Source organism: Xenopus laevis, chromosome 8S (assembly GCF_017654675.1).
Source record: "Xenopus laevis strain J_2021 chromosome 8S, Xenopus_laevis_v10.1, whole genome shotgun sequence".
Lineage (NCBI taxonomy): Eukaryota > Metazoa > Chordata > Amphibia > Anura > Pipidae > Xenopus > Xenopus laevis.
Window position 1 is genome coordinate 51,651,339 of NC_054386.1, and position 24,599 is coordinate 51,675,937.

The 24,599-nt window shown below is 42.3% G+C and overlaps 1 protein-coding gene across 1 annotated transcript in view; it reads right to left on the minus strand.

Annotated features, from left to right (window-relative positions):
* LOC108700068 (transmembrane protein FAM155B) overlaps positions 1-24,599 on the minus strand; it is a 462,070-nt gene that overhangs the window by 24,959 nt on the left and 412,512 nt on the right. The window lies entirely within an intron of this gene.

Consider the following 24,599-nt stretch of genomic DNA (forward strand, 5'->3'; position numbering starts at 1 on the left):
CACAAGGGCAAAATCAAAGGCTGACTGGAGAGACTCCTCCTCCTCTAGTTTGGACCCTGAATCCAGCACCGAACTTGCCCAGCAATCTCTTTCCTCCTCCTGGGGAATGGAAAGTCTAGAAGGCCCTCCCATATCCTTGGATGCTGCCTGCACTTCCTTGGCTACTGTTTCCTTTATCCAGGAAAGGATGTCAGTGTTGGTTCCAGCTGACTGCCCTGCTACAGCATTCAGGCATGATAGGCATAGCTTCTTATCAGGAAGAGGAGCCTCTGAGCATCCTAAGCATTGAGTCTGTGCAGCTTGAACATTGTCTTCCCTGGGAATAGACTGTTCTTTCGATCTCTCTCTGGATCTGGAAGGCCTCATGGCACTGCCAGAAAAAGGAGAAAGAAAATTATATTGTAGAAGTCTTAGGAAATGCTAGCAAGCATCCTTAGATAGACTTTTTTTTTTTTACCTGAACCAGGGGTGAAGACTTTCTGGGGATGGCAGCTAGAACAAACCAGGAACTGGGCAACCTACCAATAAAAAACAAAAGAAAACCCCCATGTGGGTATGAGCAGGTTAATTGTACCCAGTCCTCTGAAAATTGTTCTTCTACCTACCAGGAAACAAGGTTGAACAAAGCAGGAGCAGCGTCTTGTGAGAAGCTTTGAAGAAAAAGCCACACGCTACAGCTTGCTCCTTAAAAGGCCTGGAGGGTACACGCCCCCCCTACAGCGTCCAATCATATGCTGGTGCGGCAAAGGCCTGCCAGGAAGAAGGGAAGACCGGAGCTACAGGGCGCTGAGGGAGACTACGCCCCCTGCCAATCCCACTAGCTCCGCCCGCGCACGAGCGGTTGGGCAGACGGAGTGAGGAACCGGAAGCTCCCCACTACTTTCCTCCCCGAGGAACCGTGTTCCTAATCCGGAAACGGAAGTTCCGTTCTCTCCGCTTCCCTGATGGCAGGGCTGCCACAGGACGCGCAACTATCCTAATCGCCTACGGAACCTGCCGCCATCCCCCCTGCTGGCTAAAACAGTAATGGGTGAGGGAACCCGAGCCGCCGGATGCCACGTGAACCGGTTAAGGCTAGGCAGCAGGGAGACCCACGCAAAACCTTGGACATCCCCAAAGGACTTAGTGCGTGCGGAGAAAAAGGCAGCATATGAGCTGAAAAAACTCCGTCTCTGGGACGCTACACAGCAGCCCCCTGCTACACCCCTGGGAAAAATAAAACTACAAGCTCCTGCAAGGAGCTAGGAGAGAGAAATGAGAACCCAAAAAAAGACGCCGGGGAATGTGAGGGGTAAGTATTTATTAATTAATTAATGGGTGGGTTCTACAATTAGGAGAGGGAGGGACCTATCCCCATAACGTGTTGACATGGAGAGGACTGGGGAAAGGAACATTTTCCAATTGGACCAGTGTTGTTAGTGGAGTACCGCAGGGCTCTGTACTAGGTCCCTTGCTTTTCAACTTGTTTATTAATGACATGGAGGTGGGCATTGAAAGTACTGTTTCTAAATGGCAGTGTGTTGGGAGTTTCCTTAAATGAGAAGGATCTAGGGGTTTTTGTAGATAACAAGTTGTCTAATTCTGGGCAGTGTCATTCTGTGGCTACTAAAGCAAATAAAGTTCTGTCTTGCATAAAAAAGGGCATTAGCTCAAGGGATGAAAACATAATTATGCCTCTTTATAGGTCCCTGGTGAGGCCTCATCTGGAGTATGCAGTGCAGTTTTGGACTTAAGTCCTTACGAGGGATATAAATGAGCTGGAGAGAGGTATTACAGTTGATTGCTGAAACAGGAATTGATTGGGTTTCCAATGATACTTTTCGGGTTTCAAGCTTAGTGATTTAAAAAGGGATCAGGTCCAAATTCAATAATAAGGCAAACAGAATCTGATTCTATTTACCTGATGGTAGGTATTAAGTTGATGTTTTTATTTGTAAATTTATACTGTAAATACTATTGTAGTTGGATAGCTAAAATGCTTCTTGTGAAACTACCTCCAGTTAATATAATAATCCAGTGTGGCCAGCTGGAGAATTTGGAAGCTGGAGAAAATTTAGCTCGTTATTAATAAGTAACAGCAGTGTTAATAAGTAACAGTAGTAGTATATATGTTATTTGCAAGAATAAGGATAAATGATACAGGAGTACTGTTATAATAATGACATTGAGTGGATATATCACATGCCACTGGACTAATGAATGGCTTGCTAAAAGTCACGGGACTAATAGACTTATTGGGGAGATAATTTACAGGGTTCTTTGCAAATATTAAATAACAGACCAATTGCAGAGAACGAGACTCCTTTAATTAGTATGTTAACTCATAACATATTTGCAAATAAAGCCATTATAAGTTCATGATATTTGAAGTTATTGGGAAATTAAAGGAGTATTGGAACCTTACAGAGTAACCTTACAGAGCTTAGTCAGTCAGTGTGTGTATTTTTTTTTTTTGGCTTTTTCTTACCTTGCCCTGTCACTGGTGTGCTAATTCCATTCTGTGTGCTGTGTGTATTTGATGCATGTCACATCATAATATAGTGTCAAGTTTGTAGCAGGAATAGGAATTTAGATACCTCCAGAATATTTGAGGTTAATTTGTGCTAGTTCAGAACTAGTTTAAAGGTATTCAAGTATTGGGAGCAGACACAGTAGGTAAGTGTGCTCTTATTACACCTGGTATTTCCAGGACTGGCTAGCAGTTTGTTCTGCTGTAGCAGCATTGTAGCCCATTTCTTCCTAAGATGTTTCCACACTTAACAGGCAGTGTCCCAATTTATAGGGTGTCTTTTTGTGTGATGTAGGCCTTCTCTTAGATATTCTATTCCCATCTGGTGGTCTTTGTTGGGAGCTCAGTTGTAGTTATACTACATCTACTTAGTTTTGGTGGCTGTAGGTTTACCTTCTTTAATTGTTGGTAGATTGAAGGGCACTTACTGTTATGTCTGCTGGCACCTTAACAGGCTTGAAGCTAGCTTGTAGTCTATGGTCCTTTGTGTGGCCTCGGGCCTCTCGCCAGGGAGCTGGGTTTGTGTGGCCTCTGGCTTTCATTATGGCCCTTGGCTTGGATTAGAGCCCTTGTTTTGGTCCATGGCTAATGGGTCTGCTGGCCTTTTTCTATGGCCCTCGACTCATGGGACTGCTGGCCTTTTACCATGGCCCTTGGCCAGGCCCGGACTGACAATGTAACTGTTCGGGCAAATGCCTGAGGGGCCGCATTATATTTTGTTCAATTGGGCCGCTCCTGAGCGATAATACTAATTAGAACTCACCTTTTACTACATCCAGTGGGCTCTAGGACCCAGCTCCTCCGTACTAGCTCCCACTATGGCTCTGCCCCTCCCACTCCTCTCTGCTGCTGTTGCTGTGCACTAGTGTAAGCCAGAAGAACAGGGCCTCTCATTCTGCATCAGTTCAATTAGTACAGACAGGCTGCAGCACACTACTGTAGAGCAGCCGCCAGCAGGTCCACGTCTGCCCAGTAGTTACTGAGGCCAGGGCCGGACTGGGGGTAAAAAGCAGCATGGGCAAAAAAATCTAAGCAGCCCATATGTAAACATGTGATGATCTTGTACACATCCACTCATATATTGGGGTAAAATTAAAAAAAAAAAACTATGTGCATAAAGAGCTGCTTTCGCACTTAAGTGTAATTCATGTAAAATATGTTAAAGATTCTGCAGCCTTGTGCCTTTATATGGTCACAGAACCCCTCAGTGACATCTAATATCCTTATCCTAATATCCTTATCATTTATAGTAGGGGGTGATACTCAGAGTTCCCTGTATAACTCAGCCTGCAGCCTGGTGTCTTTATATGGTCACAGAATCCCTCAGTGACTTCTAATATCCTTATCATTTACAGTAGGGGGTACATTATCTCTTATAATACATAAGTGATACTCAGAGTTCCCTGTATAACTCAGCCTGCAGCCTTGTACCTTTATATGGTCACAGAATCCCTCAGTAACTTCTAATATCCCTATATTACAGCAAGATTAGCACTATAGTGTAATTTTTAATCAATGGAATTAAATGAAATGTCTCAAATGACCCCGCCTCACAAAACACAAAAATAAACGGAGACTTTATCCAGGAGGAGCCATTATCTCCACTGCTATTAAAGGGGTGGTTCACCTTTAAGGTAACTTTCATTAACTTTTTTATTACTGTTCCTTCTATTCAGACTCTCCTATTCATATTCCAGTCTCTTATTCAAATCAATGCATGGTTGCTAGGGGAATTTGGACCCTAGCAACCAGACAGCTGAAATTGCAAACTGGAGAGCAGCTGAATAAAAAGCTAAATAACTCAAAAACCACAAATAATAAAAAATGAAAACCAATTGCAAATTGTCTCAGAATATCCTTCTCTACATCATACTAAGTAATCACAAAGGTGAACAACCCCTTTAAAGGTGTTGATATGCTATTATAACTGCATGTAAGTGTGTATTTGCTTCTCACTCATTGTACCTCATTAGGTGATTTGCCACTTGTCCTACCCATAACTTCACCTCAGAGGGGCCCAGGACAGTCTCAGTTAATATGGACTCAGTAAAGACCCTGTAATTGTCAGTAAGATTAAGTAAGTCATGGGAAAGTCTAGCACAGAAAACTGCAGACTTCTGTCAGGGCCTTTTTCCTTGGCCTTTTCACCTACAGTAATTCCCCCCGAACTTAGTGTGGCACATTCCACCCCAGCTGACTCTCAGGTGCCATGGGGAACATCATGGCAGTAGCTATTAATCCCTCACATAGGCCCCACATAGCTTGTTCCTGTAGTGCTTATTGCTCACAGTCCATCCTGGCTGTTGCTCCTGCTTCAGGCTTGGCTTGTGTCTTGGTGAAGGGGACAGTCCCCGTTAGGATCACCCGGAAAGAGGGCCTTACCGTGCAATCAGTAAAAGCCTGAGCTAAGTAACATCGGTTACCCACACCTCCAAGCAGCATGTGCATAGAGTGCCAGGAGCCATGAGGAACAATGTGACAGGGTAGGCAGGAGGCAACAGGGTACAAGTCCCCAGCAGGAGTGGGGCCACAGTGAACACAGTATAGTACATTAAATAAATAACGGTTAACATGGAATTTAGAAAATTGTGTCTCCATACAAACATATTAAAATAACAAAAGGTGGAATTAATTTTTTTTAAATAGAACAGATTCTCTCTTAAGAGTGGGGCCAGGCAGCACGCAGTGGGGTACATTATATATAGAAGAGAAGCCCCAGTTTTCTTGCGCACTGTTTGTATCCTGGGCTGAGCTAGAAGATTATAGGTGTCATGCGAGCCACTAGCAGGGCACCGAACTGGCCTGGGCACTGAGCAGTGGTGTAAAGAAGGCACCTGGTGACTCTGCAATGCCAAGGTGGTCCCGGGCCCTTCAGGACTGGGCTGCCCCCTCTACAGGACTGGACTGCCCCCCCTTCAGTACAGGACTGGACTGCCCCCCCTTCAGTACAGGACTGGACTGCCCCCCCCCTCAGGACAGGACTGGGCTGCCCCCCCTACAGGACTGGACTGGGCTGCCCCCTCTTCAGGACAGGACTGGACTTGCTCCCCTACAGGACTTGGCTGCCCCCCCCCTACAGGACAGGACTGGACTTGCACCCCTACAGGACTGGACTGGGCTGCCCCCCTGCAGGGGCCTTAATTACCTCACTGAGTACTGAGTACTGAGCTGGGACACTCACGCAGCAGCAGCAGCAGCAGCAGCAGCAGCAGCAGCAGCAGCGGGAGAGCCGAGGAGAGGAGTGGGAGGGACAGAGCCAGGATGGGAGATAGGATGGAGGAGCGGTCCTAGAGCCCGCCGGATGCACTGAAAAACTTCAGAGGTAATCAGCACTGTGTTTCAGCTGAGAAGCGGCCCACTTAAACAAAATATCGAGTGGCCCCTCGGGCAAATGCCCGAAGACAGATTGTCAGTCCGGGCCTGACTAAGGCTGTGGACAGGTGTGGATTATATTTTTTATGCTGGCTGCTGGTCTGCCTGTGCTGAGCCTGAAGCCCTGAACGTAATGCTCCCTGCCACAGTAACATTCAATTATCCATTTTTTTGTTTTGCAATGTGAAAACAAAACAATTGAAAAAAAAAAATAGGAGTAAAACGAGGAGAAGATGATCTAATACAAAATAAAGGGGCACAATTTATAGGAGTGAACATGGGGAAGCAGAATAAAGAATGGAGAGAAAGCTGGGATAAAGAAAAGCTAAACGGTGAAGGGTTATGAGTGAGAATTTGAAAAAAAAATAAAGCCGAAAGGATCCATCCTCTTTCCTTTTCTTTCTGTAATTCTTGTGACAGTGGGCTGTCATAGTATGAAATAGTTGGTGGCCACTATGTTCCATGAAATGTTGGGGGCTAATGGAACAAGAAAGAGATATATACAGTACAAAGGCAGGGTTACAGCAACAGTTAGCAGGAGAGAAGCAGAGACAGGCACTGGAGTCCCTGTGGTATGTCAGTTGGCAACTCTAGAACTGCTGCAGGCTGAGTTATACAGGGAACTCTGAGTATCACTCATTTATTATAAGGGATAATGTACCCCCTACTGTAAATGATAAGGATATTAGAAGTCACTGAGGGGTTGTTCTGTGACCATATAAAGGCACAAGGCTGCAGGCTGAGTTAGACAGGGAACTCTGATTATCACTCATGTATTATAAGGGATAATGTACCCCCTACTGTAAATGATAAGGATATTAGAAGTCACTGGGGGTTGTTCTGTGACCATATAAAGGCACAAGGCTGCAGGCTGAGTTATACAGGGAACTCGGAGTATCACTCATGTATTATAAGGGATAATGTACCCCCTACTGTAAATGAAAAGCAAACATACATTTAAATGCCGATTGGTATGTATCTTATAGGATGCATTATTAGTTCTCCTTTAGCGCAAGCCCAGAAACTAAAATGTACTCCTTTTGTATTTGTTTATGACTTATAAAAAATACATATATTGAGATAATCAGGAAGCCGGCACAGCACGTCAAAAAGTCATCGCTGCCTGGGTGCAATATGCCCAAAAATTAAGTAGAGAAGTGAAGAAGCTCGCACTCACAGGACTTATCAAAATCAAAAATGGTGTTTATTTCAATATAAGTAACTAACGTTTCGGCTTGCACTCAAGCCTTTCTCAAAGTGCAAATACAAACATGTTTGAAGGGGGAAGCACTGAGAGGAGAGATCAGGCTCCCTAAAACCAAGCCAGCCACACTCATTGAGAGAGGTACTGGGGCTTGTAAGGAGGCATTGAAAGTTCCTGACTGTTTGGATTTATGCCATGCTGAAGTAAGCTGTTTTCATTTTACACTTGAACTGTGTTATTTTGCTGAATAAACGAGCAGGCCCAGTCCTGTTTACAAACTCCACTTGCTGATCACTTCATGTTATGCAAGCACTGCAGCCACCAATTGAGCAAATCCCCACAATATATATATATGTATATATCTATCTATAAAATATACTCGTGTGTAAATAAAAGACCAGCATGCATTTCTTTGTGGGCTGCTTTGATTTTTTTTGCCAGGGCTGTTTTTTACTCCCAGTCTGGCTAGAGTTTAGTTGGGGGCTTGTGGCTGCCAGCCTTTGCTGTGACATATGGTGCATAGGCCACCGGCTAGGCAGTGGCGGCTGATAGGCATGGCTACTGTTCTTGCTTCCCTTGGTGAGCATGTCTGTTTGCCTTGCGGCAATCCTTGGCAGGACAACAGCCATTGGTTTTCTCTTGTCTACAATCCTTGCAGGCCTGGTTCTGGTTACACCAGCAGTAGGCATGATTGACTATTTGGTTGGATCTAACATGGGTTGTACCATCAGCTGGTGTTTGCTCTGAGTTTCACAGCCCATAGCTAATTTTTTTGCTGATTGGTATTCAGTAGCTGCGGTTGGTCATATGTTGTCGGCTTACAGCTAATCTTTGCTTCTGCCTTACATGCATTGTTTTTGGTCTTGTATGCCACTGCTTATTATCAATAAGGCTGGCTTGTGGACCAGGGTTTTGCAAGTTCAACAACTGGCTTGTGCTCTGTTGTTGAATGTGTGAAAATTGACTTTTGTGTCAGGTGCCAGTGCAGTTGGTGACCTTGTCTCCAAGGGTGGCATTCACAATAGCTGGCTTATGTACTATTGCTTGTGTATTAGAGTTCCACTCTGGTGTTTTGCATACACTGCAGCTGATGGGCATCTTGGTCTGCTAGTGTGACAATGGCCTTGCACAGCTATGTTGGAATACATAATAGTTGGCTGGTCCACCACTGGTTTGCATTTATGGTGGCTGGCTCATTGCCAGGGGATTGTGCATTATTGCTGGTTGATACCCGTGTTTGTAGGCTATAAGCTTCTGGCATGCCTGATTTTGGATTGTGACCCCAGCTGTTTGCTTTTTCAGTAGCCTATTGGATTCAGTAACTTCTATGTATAGTCACAGGTTTGGTTCAGTTTTTGCATAAACTGTAGCATTGTGCGGCTTGAGATGTAGTGGCCTCGGCTTTTGTGGGTGTTTTTTAGAACTGTAATTGGCTTGGGTCTCATTTGCTTGCTTGTGTAGCAGCAGCATATCTTACTGGTAGATGGCCTTAAGTCACATTTGGCTGGTCCAGCAGCTTATCCTTGTGCTGTTGTATGCCCAATTTAGATTTGGTGGTTGGTGGAGCTACTGGGCTGTACCAGCATGGCTCTACAATGTTTACAATGATATGCTGATTTAGGATAACCTAGAGTTGGTGTTCATCTAGTCAAGTCTTCATTAGGTATTTATCAGCATTGAGTTGGTGGATCTTTGGCTGGTCTCTGGTGTGCTGTTGATCTCAAGTGGCGGTCTCTGTAATTTAGTGGTTGGTTTTATAGCTCTTGTTGTCAATCACTTACCATGTCCTAGGACATGTTGTTCTTGTGCCTTTTAGCTACCTTTTTCAGGAGCTATACATTTTATCAGCTCCCCTGTTGGATGGAAGTGATGCTGGCCTTATTACTCAGGGCCTCCCTCCTTAGCATCAGTTTGGTTATTGCTTTATGTTGGTTATTCCCACCCCTTGTTTTTGGGGCATGGCTTGGTAGATCCCATGTGTACTGACATGGAGAAGAAATAGATAAATTTACTTACCTACTTGACATAAATTCTTTTTCTTCTAGTCCCGACATGTCAGTACAGGGTTTCCCATCCCACCAAGTTATTTATTTTGGTTACTGTTCTGCTATGGCAAAGTATAATTGTGGTGAGGAAGAAGTCATGTGGTTTTATAGGTCACGATTAATTTTGATTGGCTATGTTATAGGTCCTACCTCCAGGTTTGGGGGGGGCAATGCCCATGTGTACTGACATGTCGGGACTAGAAGAAAAAGAATTTACATCAAGTAGGAAAGTAAAATTCTCTATTTGCGAGGATAATAAAATTAGCTTTTTATTATAAATCAACCCCCACATGATATGCCTTCTGATGATGTGGTTTGCCTGATAATGGATGCCTTATGGATGCATTCACCACTGGAATACTTGTTAACACTATAGCCCTCTTCTGCTACTGTACAAGATCTAGCATGCATTTAGTTGCATGTGGCACTACAGGAGTCCTGTGCCTCCGCTATATGGGAGAGCAGGTTCACTTAAATATGGCATGCCTCCACCCAAGGTCAGGACAGGCTGAACTGTAATACCCCTCCCTGGGAACTTCTCTGATCTGCAATACACATACACAGTAGAACAGTTGATGTGTTTATTTGGCAAGACACTATACCTTTAAATTGCAGTTATACAGGTAGCCTGCCAGCCAGGATCAACTTCACTCAAATAACACAGCTATTGATCTCTGGACTGCTAAAGGGAATCCCCACTTATGTGACAGTTGCTTCAAAATCCTGAGAAGGACTCCCTTTGGCTTTCCATGCCCTGAAAAGAGCACACTTTGTTCTTCAGAGCCCTGACAAGGACCCCCTTTCCTTCCGCACCCTAAAGAAAGCGCACTTTTCTGCCACTGGGGTTCCCTATTAAGTTTCACACATAAAACTCGGGGATATGTACACTGTACTTGTAGTCTACTGATTCTATATCCCAGCAGCACTTCCTTTTCTCCCACCAGCACTTTCTCTCTCCCTCTTCCTTCCTGTCAGCTCACAGAGGGTGGGGCTCCTCCCCCTCCTTGCACAGAAACAATAAAGAGGAGAGACAAGTGTACACAGCTCTCCTACAACACCATGCTAGGATCGGAAGTGTAATAGGGATGGAAGAGCAGTACAAATAATAGAATGCAAGGCAGTTTTACTTGTGAACCAAATAAACAATATATGCATACCAACTTTACCATCATTAGGAGTCAGGTGTGGGGAACAGTCCAAAGAGGATACCCACTATGTTATGTATTAAAAACTGATAATGGAACTATTTTACTGCAGAATCAAATGGAAATTAAATGTTGTAATTTACCTGTAAGTTTAGTTCATCATAGAGCCAAAGATTGTTATGATGCATGTCTTAAGGATACTAATGATATTTACTCAGAGACTAAGATTTTAACATATAATTTAACAGTATTTTGGTGTCAGAATCATACTGAAATTAGTGAAAGTAGAAAATGGACTAATTAAGATTAAAAGTTCTACTGAGATAAGATGTTCAATCTCCCAATAATATATCTAAAGAATTTAATAATTGATGTGTCAGAATAATAGTGAAATCAGTAATAAAATATGGTGGGCAGGAACTGTTAACCTAACACTTATATTTATATTATATATTTTAGTGAGAATTCCCTCCACATGAGAGCATGATATGATACTGTATCAGAAGGTGTGGGAACTGGTACCAGAATATTTAATTCCATATATTTAGAAGTTATGAAGAATAAATTAGGTTCAATTGAAAAAATGATATGAATGATATAGAACATGTTCAGGCAAAATGGTTACCCACTATATATAGTCCTTAAGAAATTGGAGCCGGTATACTGTACATACTAAGACAATACAAATGTTTAATTAAAGTGTTATTCAGCAATTGCAAACAACTAAAAATTAACTATGTTTACTAATTGGACAGTGTGTACCTTACTAACAATGTATTAGTTGCTGCAGGAAAATAACATGCAGACCTAATTTAAAATTTAGATGTGATGATAATTCATGTCAGGGTATATTTGTGTTATATAGTGTGAACAAATGTGAAAATTATCATCTTGCCTTTAGTATTAGGTATTCATACTCTTTAGCAATATGGATCACCAAAGATTTATGGTGAATATATCTATGAAAAAGCAAAAGTTGCTGAAGCAGAGATCCAGCCTATTGATGATCCAGACCTTAAAGATCAGCTTTGAAGGAAAAAGAAGTCTCACCTAAAATGACCAAAAGACTCTTCACTAAATAGAGGTTGGATTACCAAGACAATCAGCCATCCTGTGGCCCTATCCAGTCTTTGCTCTCAAATGGAGGTCAGGTTTGTCAAGTTCTTATTTTGGCAGGGCTCGTGTTCCTAATTACACCTAATTAGATCAAATCAATGTGAGCAGAGAGATGTCTAAAAGAGCACTATCCTTGTGGGGAGACAATTTGTGGGAGTATATGGCTAAAGAAGTACTGAATACTAGCTACATGTGTTTGAAAGACGTTATAAGTGCTGTGAACTAATTCTTCTTTAGTGATGGGCGAATTTATTCGCCAGGCGCGAATTCGCGGCGAATTTGCGCGATTCGCGGCAGGCGAATAAATTCGCGAAACGCCCGCGAAATTTCGCCGAAAAAATTCGCCGGCGTCAAAAAACGAGACGCCGGCGCCGTTTCGCAAATTTTTCGCCGTTTCGCGAATTTCGCGCGAAATTCGCAAATTTTTCGGCGAAGCGAAACGGCGCAAATTCGCCCATCACTATTCTTCTTCACTGCCAGCTTCCTAATGTGCGCCGCACGCGCACTTCCGGTTTTTATTGGCGCATGCGCGATGGCGTGATTACGTTAGCGCGCAATGGCGCAAAATTCAAATAGGATTTAAAGAGACATTTTCTTCTATGTCATTGCCCGCGTGCTGTTAGCTATTGCTATTCTGTTTGAATCTGTTTCTGATTATCTGTTTTGACCCCTGCCTGGCTGTTCTCTGATCTCTGGAACCTGACCCTTGCCTGAAACCGACCTTGATTCTGCTTAACGCTTCTGTTCGACATTCTGGTTTGACCTCTGCCTGTTATTCGACTCTGATTCTGCCTCGTCTCATCTGATTGATTACCCGGTTTTAACCCTTGCCTGCCTGACGACTCTAGCTATCTGACTGCCTCAACCCGGCCAGTCTGACCACGAATCTGTCTTACGTTGTTGTACCACGACCTTCGGCCTAACTGACTTTAACAACTGTCGTGCCCCTTTGCTTGCCAGAACTCCTCGCCTTGCTCCTCTCGAAAAGTCCAGGTGGCATCTGAGTACGCTGAGGGCTCCTCCCGAAGCCAAAGGCGGTCACACTACTGGTGAAGCCGAGCCGAGACCAGGGAGCTTGGCACTAGTTCTGGTTTAGGGTGCCGACCGTGACACTTACTAGTTGGCTCCCTGATGTGGGAGGGTGGGTTAAAACGTTTATAGGAGTGATTTTAGTTGTGATATTTTGTTTAATCATAATTCAATGTTTATCCTCACTAATATCTACCGTATATACTCGCGTATAAGCCGAGTTTTTCAGCACCCAAAACAAGCTGAAAAACGCTGCCTCGGCTTATACGCGGGTCAGTTACTGATGCGCTTCCGACCGGCAGCTTCTGACCTGCAGAACCCCGGAAGTATGCTTAAAGCGATTCTGACACGTTCCTATAAAAATCATAGGAACGTGTCAGTATGAAGAAAATGCTGCACATAAAATATTTCTGCAATATTATGCTGCACATACCGGTAAAATATTTCCTGCAAAGGCCCCCCCCGCAAATCCGCCCCCAGCCCTGCGCACCTTTCTCAGCCGAATCGGTTCCTGCACTGACTGATCTTCCGGGTTGCTTCACTGACGCAGGGCTGGGGACAGAGCGATCCTTCCATAGGCTGAGCACATACCGGTAAAATATTTCCTGCAAAGGCCCCCCCCGCGCAAATCCGCCCCCAGCCCTGCGCACCTTTCTCAGCCGAATCGTTCCTGCACTGACTGATCTTCCGGGTTGCTTTACTGACGCAGGGCTGGGGGCGGAGCGATCCTTCCATATAAGGATCGCTCCGCCCCCAGCCCTGCGTCAGTGAAGCAACCCGGAAGATCAGTCAGTGCAGGAACCGATTCGGCTGAGAAAGGTGCGCAGGGCTGGGGGCGGATTTGCGGGGGGGCCTTTGCAGGAAATATTTTACCGGTATGTGCAGCATAATATTGCAGAAATATTTTATGTGCAGCATTTTCTTCATACTGACACGTTCCTATGATTTTTATAGGAACGTGTCAGAATCGCTTTAAGCATACTTAAGCATACTTAAGGGAGCCAGCAGTGGAGTCCCTTACCTGTACCTCACCAACATGGAGATCTCTGTACAGGACCTGCAGGTGAGGAGGGGGAGGGGAGTCACGTGACTCTGAGAGCTGTCACTGAAGTGTTGTTTCAGTGAGCACAGCACACAGAAGTGAGACACAGAGAGTCTTTAGCTTTATTTCTCACCCTAGGCTTATACGCGAGTCAATACGTTTTCCCAGTTTTTGTAGGTAAAATTAGGTACCTTGGCTTATACACGGGTCGGCATATACACGAGTATATACGGTATGTGTTTTCCAAAGGGTAAAGATATAACTTCATATTAGCAGAAGGAAAGAATTGTGTATAATTTTATGACTAATCTAATTTATATGGTATAATCACAATATTAGTCAGACATAGAATTAAAAGGTAATAGTTAACATGTTATATGATTAATATTATATTTACGAATAAAATAGCTGCTAGATGGTTTCTGTTAACAGAAAAATAATCAGTTAATACATCCAACATTAATACTATTAATTTTCACATGTTGTGAAATAGTTGTTCGGCCTCTCGCTTGTGTCGTGAACAACTGAGGGTCATTGTGGGATTATACTGAATACATTTGAAGGGTTGAATGTGACATGGCAGGCCATGAATGAATGAGAGTGTGATCAAGTGTATCCAATATGGCTCCTTAGTTGTTATATGGATGTATTAGCATTAGTTGGAATAAGGGAACAGCAGGAGTTAATAAAAATATAAACATGGCCATTCTCATGGTCATGGTTCTGCGAGTGTAGCCATCTATTGCTTTGTTATTATTTCAATATAATAATTCCTTCTTGTATCTTATTCACATGGTTATAGTTTTGGGTATACAGCAATTATTTTCATTCTCATGGTCATTCTCGTGGTCACAATTCTGGGCATATGGCCATTCTTTTGGTATATGTCCACAATTACGATAATGACCAAATTCTGTCATTGATTATTTTATTGTTACAATAGTATAAAAAGAGAACTCAGTGGAGGGGGCTTTGGGACTTCATCTACAAACAAACGTGTTGTGTAGAACCTTGCCTGATTGATCTGGCTTTGAGAGTTCACTGTATTTGGCTCGGGGTCCTCCAGCCCAGGGAAGCTTGGCTAGACATTGCGTTGTGTTCAATCGGTGATGTATTAATTTTCTTACAATATATTATTCTTATCTAATCTTAATCAATGTGTGTGTGAGTTTTATTTCTATCCCTGTATTTTATAAGTCTGCTGAGGGAAGCTCGGTAAGACATTTTGTCTGTGATAAGTCTGCCAAAGGAAGCTAGTAGCAAGACAGGGGCTTCGGGTTTTCGCAAAATATGCCAACAGTCCAATTTTTTTCTTCCTGCTCATATATTCTTTGGGATTGGTATAACAGTGCTTTCTTTGTTAAAAGGGTATTTTGTTCTAGGGCATTTTGCTTGTAGTAGTGCATAAGCTTGTGGTGTGGGGTTTGTGGTGCAGTTGGTTTCTGCTTGCTCTACTTCTTCCTCTGCCTGTTGTATTTTAATTTGTGTGTGTCTGCGTGCTTGTGTTATAGATCTCGTCAGTACTCCCTGCATTATCACCTTGCTTGTATCCTGCAGAATTGCCTGGGGGGCAGAGTCTGCATTTTGTACCCAGTAGTCTGAATATACTTTAGAGTTAGCAGCCTGTACTGTATCATTGTTCAGCCATAGAGGACTCAATCTTCACAATCTGGACGAGCAAAAGTAGAGCAGGAGCGGAGAGTGGTCAGAGAGTATGAGTGGTAGGAATTGCTCCTTCTCGATAAGGGGGAGGATGTCAGTAGTTACTAGCACTATTCTATCTATTCTTGAGAAGGTGTGATGTGTGTTTGAGTGACAAGAATATTCTTTAGCCTCTGGGAGCTTCCATCTCCAGGCATCTATTAGATTGAAGTCTTCCACTCATTGTGCTAGTTTAGTTGGGCTAGGCTCTTGAGAATGAAGGCGATCTGCTAGGGGGTACATTGTGGAGTTGAAGTCACCCATGATACAAATTGGGGATGTGGTAAGGTTGCTATATTGGTGTTAATCAGGTCTAACAGGGCTGCGTTATACGGAGGGGGCATATACACATTAACAATGTTAATGGGTTTATTACACAGCATACCTTGGAGGATTATATATCAACCATATTGATCTGTAATAACTTGGTTTAGCGAAAAATTTATATTTTTTCTGATTAGAATTGATACTCATGCATGTGTGGAGAAAGTAGCATGATAGGACCATCCCACCCAGGGTATTTTAAGGGAAAGTATTTTCTGCCTCATAATATGCTTTTCTTGCAATAGGAGAATGGAAGGTGTGTGATTTTTGAGGTAATTATGCATCAGGCTGTGCTTAAATTTGGAATTAAGGCCCCTGATATTCCATGAAATTATGGTATAGATAGACATGTTGTAGGGGTGTACATATGAGAACGATATGGGCACCATTGGTTGCTGTAAAGTTTTAATCAGAGACATTAGATTAAAGTAGAAAGCAGTAGTTAAAACTAAAAAAAAACAACATTTTAACATTTCCCCCATGCCCTTCCTACCCACCCCTAAACTTGGGTGGGTCTAATACCCATAACTGTAGACCTTAAGAACGGTCACTGGTGGGGCGTGGTTATAATATCGCTTATTGCTTAGCCTGATAGTGATTAATCTTTGTATTATACATGTTAGGTCCCACTGCATATGGATAGTCATTTTCCATCTAGAAAATATCTGGACCAACGTTACTGATACCTATTCCAAGGACTTAAAGGAGAAGGAAAGCTACTGAGGCATTTTATTGCCAATAGATTAGCTGCAATAGTGCAAGCTAGAATGCTATATTTATTCTGTAGAATGTTTTAGAAGCTCTCTGTTTGTTTAGGATAGCAGCTGCAGTATTAGCTTGGCATGACAGCACTTCCTGCCTGAGTCTCTCCGTGCTCACTTATAGCTCTGGGCTCAGATTACAGCAGAGAAGGGGGGGAGAAGCAAACTGAGCATGCTCACACCCGGGGCAAAGAGGTTTAAGCTGAAGGCAGGAAGTCTGATACAGAAGCCCATGTGTACACAATAGAAGAAAAGAAATGCAGTGTTTCTTTTAAAAGAGGACTCAGAGCAGCATTACTTTGAGGGGTTACTGGTATATTTATATAGACCTTTCTGATAATGCTTACTTAGTTTTAACATTTCCTTCTCCTTTATGGAGGTATATCAAGTTTGGCCCACCACACTCTTGATGTGAACAGTCGTAGGTTACTGGGTCACCCTTATCTATTGGAAAGCATTGAGTTTTGTAGGTAGGTAATCTGTTACAAGACCTCTCCAGGGCTGATTATTCTCATCTTGGCTTGTTTCTGGGAGACAGACTCCTGGGAACCCCTGCGTCTAGCTAGTTGTCGGCCTCAGCTAAAGTTGCAAAGATGTGGGTACGACCGTCATCCAAGATTCTCAATTTGGCATGGAAGAGCATGCTGTACTTGATATGTGCATCCCGTAGTCACTTTTTAACTCCCTGGAATGTTGCTCTTTGTTTCTGTACCATTGTTGAGAAATCTGGGTAGAACAAGATATGGTTGCTGTTGTATTTCATTTTGCCTTTTTGCCAGGCTGCTCTGAGTATAGCATCTCTGTCTCTATAGTTAAAGACTATTATCAGGAAAAGCCGAGGTGGAGCTCCTGGTGGCGGCGCTCTGGTGGGGACCCTGTGGGCCCTTTCCACTATGAACACTTCAGAAAAAGTGTTGGCTCCGAACACCTCTTTCAGTCAGGTTTCCGTGAACTGTTGTCCCTCTGCTTTCTCTGGTAGCCCAACGATCCTGACATCCCGATTTCTGTTTTCAAGGTTGTCGGATTTGTCCAGTGTAGTTTGGAGTTATTGTTGCAATCCTCTTATGGTGTTTTGTAGGGGATTTACTTTGTTTTCAAGGGATGAAACTCAGTGTTCCACCTCTGCTGTTCTCTCACTTACATTTTGCAAGTCTTTAGGGAGTTTTTCTCTTGTAGGTGCATTTGGGGAATTATTATGTTGTATTGTGTGTTCGTTTTTGGGATGCAGTATAGTTGTTTGATATAGATTTTGGTAATATGTTGCAAATTCTTCCACTATGTGTTTAGGGTCTGTGCTTGGTTTGATTGTGGAGAGACTGGTGGCAACTCTCTATTTCCTTTCTTATTTGCCTCTTGTTGGGAGCTGTGCGCATAGCGTTCCAGGCGGGCTGCCGCATAATTTTTTGTTATTGGCACCTATTTGCCCATGATTCCTTGCGGTCTTGCTGTAGCACAGTTAAATCATTTATAGGAATAGAAAGGTAGGATTTACCCACTCCTATATCTGGCCAGAGTCCTCTTTGTCTCCACTATATGGCTGTGTGGGCTGGGACTGTGTCTTCAGGAACTGGTTAGGTATATTATTGCCCTGTGTGGGTAGTCCCTGTTGTTAGGACGGGACATGTTTGGGCCCAGAGATCTGGTGTTGCAAAGATGAAGTCGCACTCGTAGATCTTATGAAGAGCAAAATTAGTTTATTTGGCAAGACTGACGTTTCAGCTCTCAAAGTGAGAAATGCTGGTTTACCAGCCTAAACTTCAGTCGTGCCAAATAAATGTGATTTCTTCTGTGTCCCTCCATGTCAGTAAACATGGGCAGTATTGCCCCTCCCAGACCTGGAGGTAGGACCTATAACATAGCAAATCAAAATTAATCATGACCTATAAAACCACATGACTTCCTCCTCACCACCATTATTTTTTGTCCTACTGGACAGGGAGGTAGGTTCTCCCTCCTCACTTTTTTTTGGTGAAAAGTCAAACACAGTTTGTTTGTTTTTTTCTTTTGTATTTTCTGTTCATTTTTACCTCTCTGTAGACACAGAGAGATGATTCCCAGGTAATGGAGAAGAATTTACCTAATGCCCCAAAATGCATAATCTAGAGAATTTTAACTAATATTTGGAACAAAAGTGATACGTGAAAATTAATATTTAACTTCCCATAAAGTGCTTAACTGTTCAAGCCCATTAGGGTTGTAAAGTGCTAGTGCAATAAATACTTCTAATTATCGAACAGGCTCGTTTAAGGTTAAAGCGACCTGGTGCTCAATTGATAATTTTTAATTTTCAGATTATCTTATTCCTAATAAAGTGATTTAGTGCAAGGACAACTGGTAGATAAGGCCTGAAATTGCCCTTTAAAAAATAATTTAATTGCTATTATGAAAGAAATGTATTTACAACCACTACCCTAGATCTTAAACAAATTAATTAATGTGAATCAATTCTCAATTCATTTGATTAAGTAATTGCAAAATGCTAAGATTTCCTGGATAAGACTGAATAGGAAAAATAGATGGTGGAGAATTTCCTTTAGAGCTATCTTTTATTTTTCTTCTTCAGGACCCCACAAAGGAGGAGAAGTCAGGGACACTGGGACTGTGGTCTCAGGTTTTAGCCGTATCTAGCTTGTAATTGAGAGCTAGCTAACTATAAAACCACAAATCACCACAGCAGGCGTGCTGACGTCATCAACGTTATCACCGGGATTGCCCTCACCCCGTGATTGGGCTGCTCTTCACATTAACCCTATTTTAATGGGCGAAGTGGGCGTATTTTTATTATGTGTATGGTATAATATGGGTTATATCAAATTCACTATATAGCGATTATTTGTCATACTGCAGGGAAAATTAAAACATTTAAAACTTAACCTTTAATAATTATTGTAAAAATGACACCTTGGCTAAACCTATCACCCACTATATATTGTTTAAAAGATTTATAAAATATGTGAACTACTCCTATTCTCCAGTCCAAAGTTACTATCACCAATTATGGGTCTCCTCAAAATTATATAAATCAGGAGTATAGAGGAGTCCTATTCTTTAAATGTTAATATCAAACAAATCATTCAAGATAAGTGGACTTTGTGATCTGAATATATACTGTAAAAATATATTATAAGAGTATTTATAAAAAGGCTGTGAATAGGTTATTTTCATTCATACCATTAGGAAAAATAGTATTAATTTTAAAAATCCAATAACTTTCTCTTCTTAATAGGGTTTGTTCTATGTCTCCTTTTCTGATCCCTAAATTGATCTTTTCTAGTGCACTTTCGATGGGTCCATGGAATGGAATTTTTTGTAATGTTGTGCTACTGTGAAAAGTGTACCTTCAGATTTTTTGGAGTTCTCAGCTGTTCTAATAAAACTACAGTGCTGTTGAATTCTGGTTTTTAATTTCTGGGAGGTCATTCCAATATATTTCATGTTACATGGATATTCTATACAGTAAATGACACCTTGACTTTTACAATTGATATAGTCATTAACTTTGTGTTCTATTCCAAATTGATCTATGAATGTACTGATGTTAATTATCTTTTCACAGATGTTACATTCGCCAACATCTGAAACAGCCTGGATTTTTCTCTTTATATTTGTCTTTATTTATGTCTGAAAGTGACTTCTTGATAACATATCCCTGAGATTGGGACTTCTTCTGTAGCAGATTGAGACCTTATCATGCAAGACTGACTTCAAGGTTTTATCCTCCAACAAAATCGGCAAATGTTTATTCATTATATCTTGTACTTGTGTACTCGTTGTAATAAATCTCACTGTATTATCTTCTGTTTTTTTGGTCTTTTTTTCTAACAGATGAAATCTTTCAGTATGTAGTGCTCTGTGATAAGCTTTCTTAATGCCTTTCCCCGAATATACTCTGAGTTTTAATCTGTCCTTTAGTTCTCTAGCTTGTTCCTTAAATATATTTATTGAGGAGCAGTTTCTTTTTAGTCTCAGAAATTCTCCTATGGGTAATGATCTTCTGATGAGTTGTGGGTGAAAGCTAGTATAGGATAATAGGGAGTTTGTTGAAGTTTCTTTTCTACAATTGTTTGTGGTAAGCTTCCCCTCAGTTTAATATTCAATTTATTGTCATTTAATCTATTTACGAATTCTGTTGCTTCCTGGACTGTACCTTTCCAAACTATCAGGATATCGTTTATATACCTTAACCATTTCACCACCTTCTTGAAGTAATGTATAAATGTCTCTCCCCTGACTATTGTTTCCTCCCAGTGTCCCAAAAATAAATTTGCATATGATGGGGCGCACAAAGTTCCCATGGCTGTTCCTTGGGTCTGTAGATAAAATTTACCATTTAAAGTAAAATAGTTAGAACATAGTTCAAATTTCATTAATCTGCAGAGAAAATATGTCATATACTCAGTTTCGCCCATGTGGTGTTCCAAAAAATACTGTAAGGCTGTTATTCCTAAATCATGTCTTATGGAAGTATACAGGGATTCAACATCAAAGGTTATTAAAATAGTGTCCTCAGTAGTTATTACATTGTCTAATTGTGCCAAGATGTTTTGGCAAAATTAATTGGTTAAAAGTTATCAATTGAGCGCCAGGTCACTTTAACCTTATAAGAGTCTGTTCGATAATTAGAAGTATTTATTGCACTAGCGCTTTACAACTCTAATGGGTTTGAACAATTAAGCACTTTATGGGAAGTTAAATCTTTATTTTCACATATCACTTTTTTTCCAAATATTAGTTAAAATCTCTCTGTGTTCCTAAACAACTGTAACTTATTCAAGTCAATTTATTAACAATATATTAGAATTAATTAAAGGGATATCTTTCTGTCTTGATCAACACTGATAATTCTCTGATGCTATTCAGTTCCCTTTAGTTAATTAATCAAGTATACCTATTGATAGATCTACCTGTCACTTTAATTCTAAAATGCATAATCTGTAAATTATACCCATGGTCCTAGCCCTGTGCTAAAATAGCCCCCCTGCTATATGTCCAGCAAGGCACAAGATTCAATCTAATGCCTTTTGGGAAGAGATACAGGTGTGGACTTCCCACATTGTTACCTGTGAGCTATTCTTGGCCTCCCCCTTTTCTTCTGAGTTACGTGAGGCTTTATAGAACTTCTGCAAAGGGGCCATGGGTATGGATATGGGCTAGTTATAACACCCTGAAGCTGGTGAGTATGATTCTTCAGTATCCACTAAGTGTTTATGTGTTCAGTGCATTGGGATGTCTGCATGCTAATTAGCTAATTATGTCCCTCAGCTGAATGCTATCAGGGCTTTGGCTGGAGTTCATGTTACAAGGTACTTCCAGCACTGGTTAGAAGTTTGCACTGCTGAAGCAGTATGGCACCTCATTTCTTAGGAGCTCCTAACCTGCAGTGTTCCACCTGACTGGAGTGCTCCTGCTGCCAATCCTGATCTATCTGGTAAGGTGCCTGTGTTCCTCTGACTTCAGTATTATTTGAAGTCTTATGGTGTGAGCCTGAATCCTCTGTGCAAAACAGTTACAGTATATTTGCTCTTGTTACACAAGGTACTTTAAGTAATGGCTGGTGAATCGCTCTGCTAAAGCAGTGTGGTACCTGAATCTGGTGAGTATGATTTCTCAGTATCCACAGTGTTTGAAACATTCAGTACACTGGGAAGTCTGCATGTTAATTAGCTAATTATGTCCCTCAGCTGAAAACTATCAGGACTTTGGCTGGAGTTTCCATTCTCCTTTCTAGTCACTGCTAACTTGTAAGGTTCAGATACTCCTGGGCCTCTTGCTTGACCATCTATTTGTGAATCCTGTGTGCATTTATACTTGCATTTATTTCACTGGGTGCTTACAGGGTTGGCTGGAGGTTTGCACTGCTGAAGCAGTATGGTACCCCCCCTTCATTTCTTACACTTAGTCTGCTAGCAAGCAGCCTGCCACCAGGGATCATTCTGGAGTATTCCTACTGTCTAGCTCATTTTATCTTGTGGGGTGCCTGTGCTCCTCTGACTTCTTGTATTGTTGTCATCTGAGGTCTTAGGTGTGTGAGCCTGGGTTCTCTGTGCAGACACAGTGGGCATGTGTGCTCTTATTACACCAGGTATTTCCAGGACTGGCTAGGGGTTTGTTCTGCTGTAGCAGTATCATACCCCATTTTTTTCCCTATGATGTTTCCGCACTTAATAGGCAGTTTTCCTTATTGTATGGTGCCTTTTTGTGTGCTGTAGGTTTTCTCTTAGAGATTCTATTCCCATCTGGTGGTTTTAGTTGGGAGCTCATATTTCAACTACATCTACTGAATTTTGGTGGCTGTATGTTTCCCTTCTTTAAAGTGGACCCGTCACCCAGACATAAAAATCTGTATAATAAAAGTCCTTTTTAAATTAAATATGAAAGCCAATTTCTTTTTTTTATTAAAGCATTCATAGCTGTTGTAAACGCATTTAAAAATATCAGCTGTCAATCAAATATTGCCTACCCCGCCTCTATGCCTAGGCATAGAGGCGGGGCAAAGAATTCCTTTCACTTTCCATTCAGCACCTCCTAGATGTCACTGCTCTCTCCACATTCCCCCAGCTCTCTTAATGATTTAATTGCGTAACCAGGGCATGGGGATGGACATTGGGTCCCAGTCCCCTGGTGCACAAACAAGATTCTGAGATGATACAAGACTTGCCTTAATAACAGTGTCCACAAAATGGCTCCTGCCTGGTTAATAGAATTATGAGTTCCCAGACTGATGGAAACAATATTCAAATAATTTATACAGTGTAATTAAAGTTCATTTTGCTTGACTAACATGATAAAATAGGATTTGGAATAATTTTGTTTGGGTGACGGGTCCCCTTTAATTGTTGGTATGTTAAATGGCACTTACTGTAATGTCTGCTGGCACCTTAACAGGCTTGAAGCTCTTGTAATCTATGGCCCTTGGTTTGGGTGGCCTCTGGCTTCTCGTCATGGAGCTTTGCTTGTGTGGCCTCTGACCTTTATTGTGGCTCTTGGCTTATGTTAGGGCCCTTGTTATGGTCTTTAGCTCTCGTGGATGCTGACCTTCAAGTGCTGTTGCTGTTGGTTTTACCATGGCCCTTGGCTCATGGGTCTGCTGGCCTTTTACCATGGCCCTTGGCTCATGGGTCTGCTGGCCTGTTGCATGAGCCTTTGGCTCATGTGGCCTTTCTCCAGGGCCCTTGGCTAATTTGTTTTGTTGGCCTTTTACCAGTATTGTCAGTAGCCTCACTAGAGGGGGGTGGGCCCTGGTGTGTGATGTGCAGCCAGGCCCCGTCCCCCTCCATATGGCCGCATTTGGCCACATTTGTCAGTGGCATGTGAGCTGCTGGGGGGGCCTGGCCCGCTTGCACCCCCTGCTCCCCCTGTAGTTCCACTACTGATTATTGTGGCTGCTACTCTTTTCCATGGCACTTGGCTCAGATGTTTGCTAGCCTTTTACCAGGGTTCTTAGGCTGTTGGCCTTTTTTCTGTGGCCCTTGGCTTAGGTGGCCACTAGTTTTTATTATAGTCCTTGGGGGCTTGTGGTTTTGATGGGGCTGTCAGCCTTTGCTGTGACCTATGGTGCATTTGGCCGCTGGCTATGCGGTAGCCGGTGGTAGACATGGGTGTTGTTCTTTGCTGTGGCCCTTGGTGGGCGTGTCTGTTTGCCTTGTGGCAGTCCTTGGCAGGACAACAGCCATTGATTTTGTCTTGTCTACCATCCTTGCATGCATGTTTCTGATTACACCAGCATTGTGCGTGATGGGCTGTTTGTTGGATCTAGGATAGTTCGCACCATCAGCTGGTGGTTGCTCTGAGTTGCACAGCCCATAGCTGGTTTTGGTGCTGATTGGTATTCAGCAGCTGCGGTTGCTCATATCTTGTCAGTTTTATAGCTGACCTTGCTTCTGCCTTGCATGCTTTGTTTTTGGTCTTGCATTCCACTACTTATTAGCTATAAGACTAGCTTGTGGACGAGTATTTGGCAAGTTCAATACTGGTTTGTGCTCTGTTGTTGCATGTGTGGAAATTGTCTTGTGTGTGGTGGCCTTGTCTCCAAGGGTGGCTTTCGCAATAGTTGACTTATGTGTTATTGCTTGTATGGTAGAGTTTACTCCGGTGTTTTGCATGCACTGCAGCTGACTTCTATCAAGATGCACAAGTGTGACAATGGCCTTGCACATCTATGTTGGCATACATAATAGCTTTTTCGAATCGTGACCCCAGCTATTGCTGGTTCAGTAGCCGATTGGATTCAGTAGCTAGGATGTATGCTCACAGGTTTGGTTCAGTTCTTGCATGAACTGTAGCATTTTGCAGCTTGCGATGTACAGTAGTGGCCTCTGATTTTGTGGGTGTTTTCTAGCACTGTAATTGGC